The following is a 6,000-nucleotide window of genomic DNA, read 5'->3' as shown; positions in this document are numbered from 1 at the left end:
GCCGTACGGACGACGCTGGTTGGCTGAGGGGAGGGAGGAGGAGGTGGTTTCCCGGGTAACGGGAGGCCGAGGAGCGGCTGCAGCGGCGGCGGCCGCGGCTGAAGAGCGCGGGGCCGGAGTGCGCTGCGAGACCGGCTGCAGGCGGCGGCTGGCGGCCCGCTTGGGCGCAGGTAGGAGCCGCTGGCGCCGCCTCCTCGGACTGGGCCGGGCCCGGCTGGGCGAGGCTGGGCCGGCTGCCCGTCGCGGGGACCCGCGGGGGAAAGTTTGCAGCGCAGGCGGAACGCCGGGAGGAGAGGGCTCGCGATGCTCAGGTGCCAGGCTCTGGGGCCGGGCCAGGGCCGGGGCTGCCGGAGAGGAGGGCTGCCGGAGCCACATCTCCGCCTTCGGTCCCCACGGCGGAAGCGGGGACCTCGACAGCCGCCGCCGCTGAGAGAGAGAGAGAGAGAGAGAGAGAGAGAGAGAGAGAGAGAGAGAGAGAGAGAGAGAGAGAGAAAGAGAGAGAGAGAGAGAGAGAGAAGCAACCCGCGCACGCCGAAGCGCCGGGAAAGTCCCGCAGCTGTGGCAGCTGTGGGGATGGGGTGCAAGACGCCGGGCTCCCCGGAGGGGCCGAAGCTGGGGGCGCACCTCCCCCGCTCCGGCGACACTGTACATGACCCCAACCGGAGTGGGCGTTCCTCTTGGACGTGATCTTGTGTTCTGGCTGTCTTCTGTGTGTGTGGGAGGGGTGGGGTGGGGGGGAGTGTCCCTGTGCTTCGCCCCCTCCGTGTGGTTGTATTTCAGAGGGGCGTCCTGTGGCTGGGTTCCTCCTGTTTCCGTTGGCTTGGGGGTCTGTGGACGCTCTCTCTTCCTATCTCAGACGCTGGTGGTGGCTCCTACCCGTGGCTCGGTGCTTTTCGGTTGGTGTGCTGGTCTCAATGTACCTGTGAGCGTGTGTGTGTGTGTGTGTGTGTGTGTGTGTGTGTGTGTCCGGCCACTCCAGGAGGGCAGCCTCTGTTTCCTAGCCACAGATGCCGCTGACTGGTTCTTGGTACCTGTGTGTCCTCTTTGAGTGCAGCCCCATGTGTGCGCTGAACTGCTGTAGGTATCTGCTTGTAAATCTGTGTGTGTGTGTGTGTGCATCTCCGCGAGTGTCTACCACGCCTGTGTCAGCCTGTGTCTGAGTGTCTTCACGGTGTGTGTGTGTGCGTGTGTATCTCAGCTGGGGCCCTCCAGGCCGGGCCTCGGGTTCCGCTGGCTCCAGCTCTCCCACGGTCCGGGCGCACCGTAGCAGTGGGCAGCGGGCAGGGCGGGGCGGGGCGCCAGAGCTCCGGAGCCGCCGCGCCGCTGGGTGTGCGCTCCGCTGAGCTGCACGGTTCTTCCCGGCAAAGGCACTCAGGCAGCGGTGGCGGCATTGGCAGCCCGCGCCGCCCAGCTGGGGCCCGAGTGACTTATTTTTGTGTGCGATCCTTTCTTTTCTTCTGGGAAGAGGCGGGAGCACGTCCCCCTCGCGTGCGCAGATAAAGGCGCGAGGGTTGGCGCCTGGGTCAGCCCTCTCCCAGAGCTTAGCAAAAGTGGAGCGCTCCTGGGCTCGCTCCAGGAGCCAAAACCCCCAAACCCAAACAAACAAACAAACAAACAAATCCTCAATTAACAACCCAGTCCAGAAACCTCCGTGTGTAGATGACTGGCGTTTGTACATCTTTGTAACTTATTGATTGATTGATTAATGAAAGGCGAGGTCTCCAGGAAACTCCTCTTGTTTCCCGGGGTTGGCACCGAAGGCTAATTAACAATGCTGTGTTGGGGATGCGTGTTAATTAGACCACTGCCAAGACGGATGCACCATGATTTCAGATGCTTAACTCCACTTATAAGATGAAGCAAGTCAGGCTTCCCTTTCTTGTTCCACAACCTTAATCCAGGTTTAAACCGAGTTCCCCTTGTCCTGGCAGCTGGAGGAAGGGGGCTGGGGGTGGTGGTGGTGGAGGGCAGGAGTTGCTGGAGAGAGAGGTCTGGGTGGGGACACTAAAGAATCTTTGCCTAATTTTGAAAAACTTTGGAGAATTTTAAAAGCACAAAATAGTCTCAGTTTCAACGCCCAAGAAAGAAGGAAGGAGGAGCTTCTTCCTGGGCAGGCTGGCCTGAGATTTATCGGCCTCCTGGGCCCCCAAATTGGCACCCTGGGGCGATGGCTTTTGACTACAGGAGAGCACCTCAGTGGGTCTCTCCCAGAGATGCCTCCTCCTCCCAAACTAGATCCTTCATCAGACCACCCTCCCCTTGTCCCCCCCACCCCACCCTGACTTCCTAGGCAATACTCCTAACCAGGTTTTATTATGCCCTGCTGCCCCACTCCCAGGATTCAGGGAGATGTGGAATGGGAGGCCTGAGCCTTTCTGGAGTGCTTGGACCAGGCAGGCAGGAGAATGCCTGGCAGGGTGTCTGGGATGTCTTCAACCTTCTGGGCTTGTCTTCCCAACTACAGGGAGCAGCCAGGAATGGGCCACAGCATTCCCCCCCCCCCCCCCCCCGACCACCACCTATTTCATGCCACAATCCGGCCCAGGCATCTTCTTTCTTTCCTCCCCCTCAGCTGCTCCTGGCTGACTATGACAGGAGAGAAGCTGCTCCTCCTCGCTCCTCCTCAATCGCTCGCTCTCTGCCTTCAGAGATCAATCAACTCAGCAAGCAGTATGCCTGACCAACAGGGCACTTATGTATGCTTAGTCCTGCTGTTTCGGTTCTCTTGAAAATGGTAAACTTTTAGTTTCGGTGTATTTCAACTTGTAAAGATTTCTCCGAGTGGTAAGAAGCCAGGCCTTTTTGGATCCGGCCTTCTTATGAGGTCAGGAGACAGATTGGATGTGGCAGCTGATAAGAACACGCGCCCCTGCTTCTCCCCTGTTCCTACAAACGTCTGACCCTGGCTCAGCACAAGGACCAGCAAGACCCCCCTTCGTCCAGACTGGGGAGACTGACACCCAGAAAATAACAACAACAAAGGCTCACAGGAGGTGTTGAGCAGCCTCCGAACTCCCTGCTGAGGAGGAGACATTTTTGCGGCCAGCGCATCTGTCCCCATGTGCACTTGGGCCCTGTGAGCCGGATGGTATGATGGGATGTGACAGGGTCTCACCCTGACTGAGAGCCCGTGCAGGGCCTGGTGCGGAGCGCAGACCTATTCTGGGATGTGAGAGAGCCTGAGTTTCACATGGAACAGCTTCCAAGTCGGAGACCCTTCTTGGCACGTTCCTTTTGTTCTCTTGTTACTATTCAGTAAGAGAGCCAGGGGCTGTAAAAAGTGTGCACTCCGGAGGCAGAGTGCTTATGAAAAGCCAGACCACAGCGATTGTTGTTGGAGCAGGAGCAGTGTGGATCCGAGCAAGAGCTGGATTCAAATCTCTGTAACTTTGTAGCCATTTGATGCTTGGCAACTTCAACAACAAAAAAGCCTCAAACATCAAACTCGCTGCCACACTGAGCTGGTTCCCACTGACAGCAACCCTACTGGTCGGAAGACTGCCTCCGTGGGTTTCTGAGGCTGTAAATCTTTACAGAACCTTTGTGCCTCACCTTTCTCCCACGAAGCTACCAGCGGTTTCAAACTGCTGAGCTTGGGCGAGCAGCTCAATCCGTAACCCACTGTATTCATTAGAGACCCTTCTTGACCTCTTTTACCTTCAGTTGCTTCATCTCTACAATGGGCTTTAAAGTCTCTGACCGAAGCTGAATAATGGATACTTGGCCAACCCTCTCTTTGTTGAATAAGTGAATAGGGAAGGCAGTGGGCACAGCACTTGTGTTTTTGGGTAAAAAAGTTATTCTTTAAAATTTTGGGATGAAAAATATATATAGCAAAACACACCACTCTACAGTTTCTACATGTTAAATCCAGTTATTTTGTTTCCATTTTTCAAGTTATGCAACTGTTCTTGCTAATCTTTTCCCTAATTAGTCCACCACCAAGAAGATAAAGGCCACTGTTACCTTTGGGTCACCTCCTCCAGGCCAGTCGATGCTCCTTGCTTCACCTCCCCAGCCGTCTGTGCTGCCCTTACGCCACTTGATGGAGAAGAAACCCGAGGCTCAGAGAGATAAAGTTACTTGTCCAGAGTCTCACAGGAAGAGAGAGTTGCAATTTAAACCAAAGTCTACCTAGCTTGGGCTCTCTGTCTAGATTCAGTGAAGGGTAAGACTTGGTGCCAGTTTGCCAGGATTCATTTGCAAAGGAGTGGGCCTGTGGTCTCAGGGCTGCCAGGGATCCCTGGATAGGGCTGTGGCGATGGCGTCTCCTATTTCCTGGACCAGCAGAGGGCTTCAATCACACTGCTTCAAATGTCAGCCACCCTGGGCTTTACCAGATGCCCCTCTTCTGGACATTCTGCTCTTTGTTGATTCTTGCCAAAGACAGGATCTCTGAGACTTGGGGACTCACATGCCCAAATCTGCTCCCAGGGAGACTCTTTGAGGGAGGGCTTCCCCTTTTTGCAGCATCTCTCCAGGGCACCTGCCAGTTCTCCTCCCCCGCCCCACAAGAAGCCCTTTCTGACTGAGTCTCATGCCTGCCTCTTAACCTGCTTTGCATCTAGCTGCCTATCCAGGTGAAGAGCTGCCTAGCCGTTGAGTGTCAGCTTGGCTGTTTGTGATGGGGGATGGTTTGGGCACCGTTCCAAAGTGGCCACCAGTCTGGACAGCTGCGAGGGAGGGTCTCTGGGCGTCTGCCCACTGCCCACTGCGGCCGGATCTGGCCATAGCTCTCCTGGAGACTGGCACAGCCTGAATTGTAGAATGGCTGGGCATTTACTGGCCATTCTGGCAAGAGACTACTGGCTTTCAGTAAAGGATTTTTATGTTCCCTTCTTTCTTTCTGGCCCGGTGGTGCTGGTAGGAAGAGAAGATCTTAATTACTTAATTGTGCATTTTCTTGGGAATTCTCGGACTTGCTCTCCCCTCTCAGAACACCCCTCCTGGTTGGGGACAGCCCAAGCTAGTAGTATTTTCCTTGGTGCAGAGGTCCCCCCCTTTCTCCTCCCTCCTGTCCCTCTGCCTTCCATGACGTCAGCCCTAAGGTGACTGGGTGCCTCCCTGCCTGCAGGTTCCTAGGAAAGGACTGCAGCCGGCTCTGGGGCACGGTTGCTTTTCTGTCTTCAGAAAGTCGCTGCCGCCCGGGTGTAGCCTCCCAGTGGACCCTGGTGTCTAGCCTGCCATGAGCTGCCGCCGCAGCAGCTGGAACGGGAGGGGGTGGGCGCTGATGCTTTTTACTTCACAGACCATTGTTTGCCTGTCTCATCATACCTGGTGCCTTATTTCTGTGATGATGACGATGACGACAATGTGTCCCACCTAGGTTTGAAAGAGCGATTCCTTTCCTGCTCCGTTGTGCTGACTGGAACCACAGGGACCTCTCTGTGCCCCTCGCCATGGGAAGTGGGACGCTCGCTAGGCCCCTGAGCTTGCTTGCTCGGGGATGTGGTCAGCAAAAGGAGGGCCAGGGATGAAGATGCACCAGACACGCCTGACCATTGGACCTTTTCTCTGCAGGTATGAGCCAGACACCCCGCAGGAAGATGACAGCCGGGAGGAAGCCACCTCTGTGCTGAGCGCCCGCAGGCGCTGTGAGCTGCGGCTCTTGGCGCAGCGCTGGCCGTGATTTATGGGAGTCAGGGGCTGCCGGAGAGGGATGTGGGTGTTATCAGCTCGGTGGATTAAATGCCCATTTACATTGTTGCTGGCATATAAATTATCCGTGCCAAGGAGGCAGTGAGGGAAGGCTTTCCAGGGCGATAATGTGGCACGCGCCCAGGGATATGGACTTGTCTTTGCCCAAATGTGCCCTCGGGGCTCCCCAGAAACAAGCCACTGAGCAGAGATAAAACCCCCAGTCCTGGTTCTCGCCATGCCAGCAGCCGCCGCCCGCCTGGCTAAGAGAGCGATGAGGGAGCTTCGCATGAGGATTTTCAGAAGTCCGGAAGCTCTTTGAAGACCGCACCGATCCTGGGCTGGAGGTGGTGGCGTGCATGT

This window comes from Tenrec ecaudatus, chromosome 4, assembly GCF_050624435.1.
Source record: "Tenrec ecaudatus isolate mTenEca1 chromosome 4, mTenEca1.hap1, whole genome shotgun sequence".
Taxonomy (NCBI): Eukaryota; Metazoa; Chordata; class Mammalia; order Afrosoricida; family Tenrecidae; genus Tenrec; species Tenrec ecaudatus.
The sequence above is the reverse complement of the archived record's forward strand: the minus strand, read 5'-3'. Positions refer to the sequence as shown.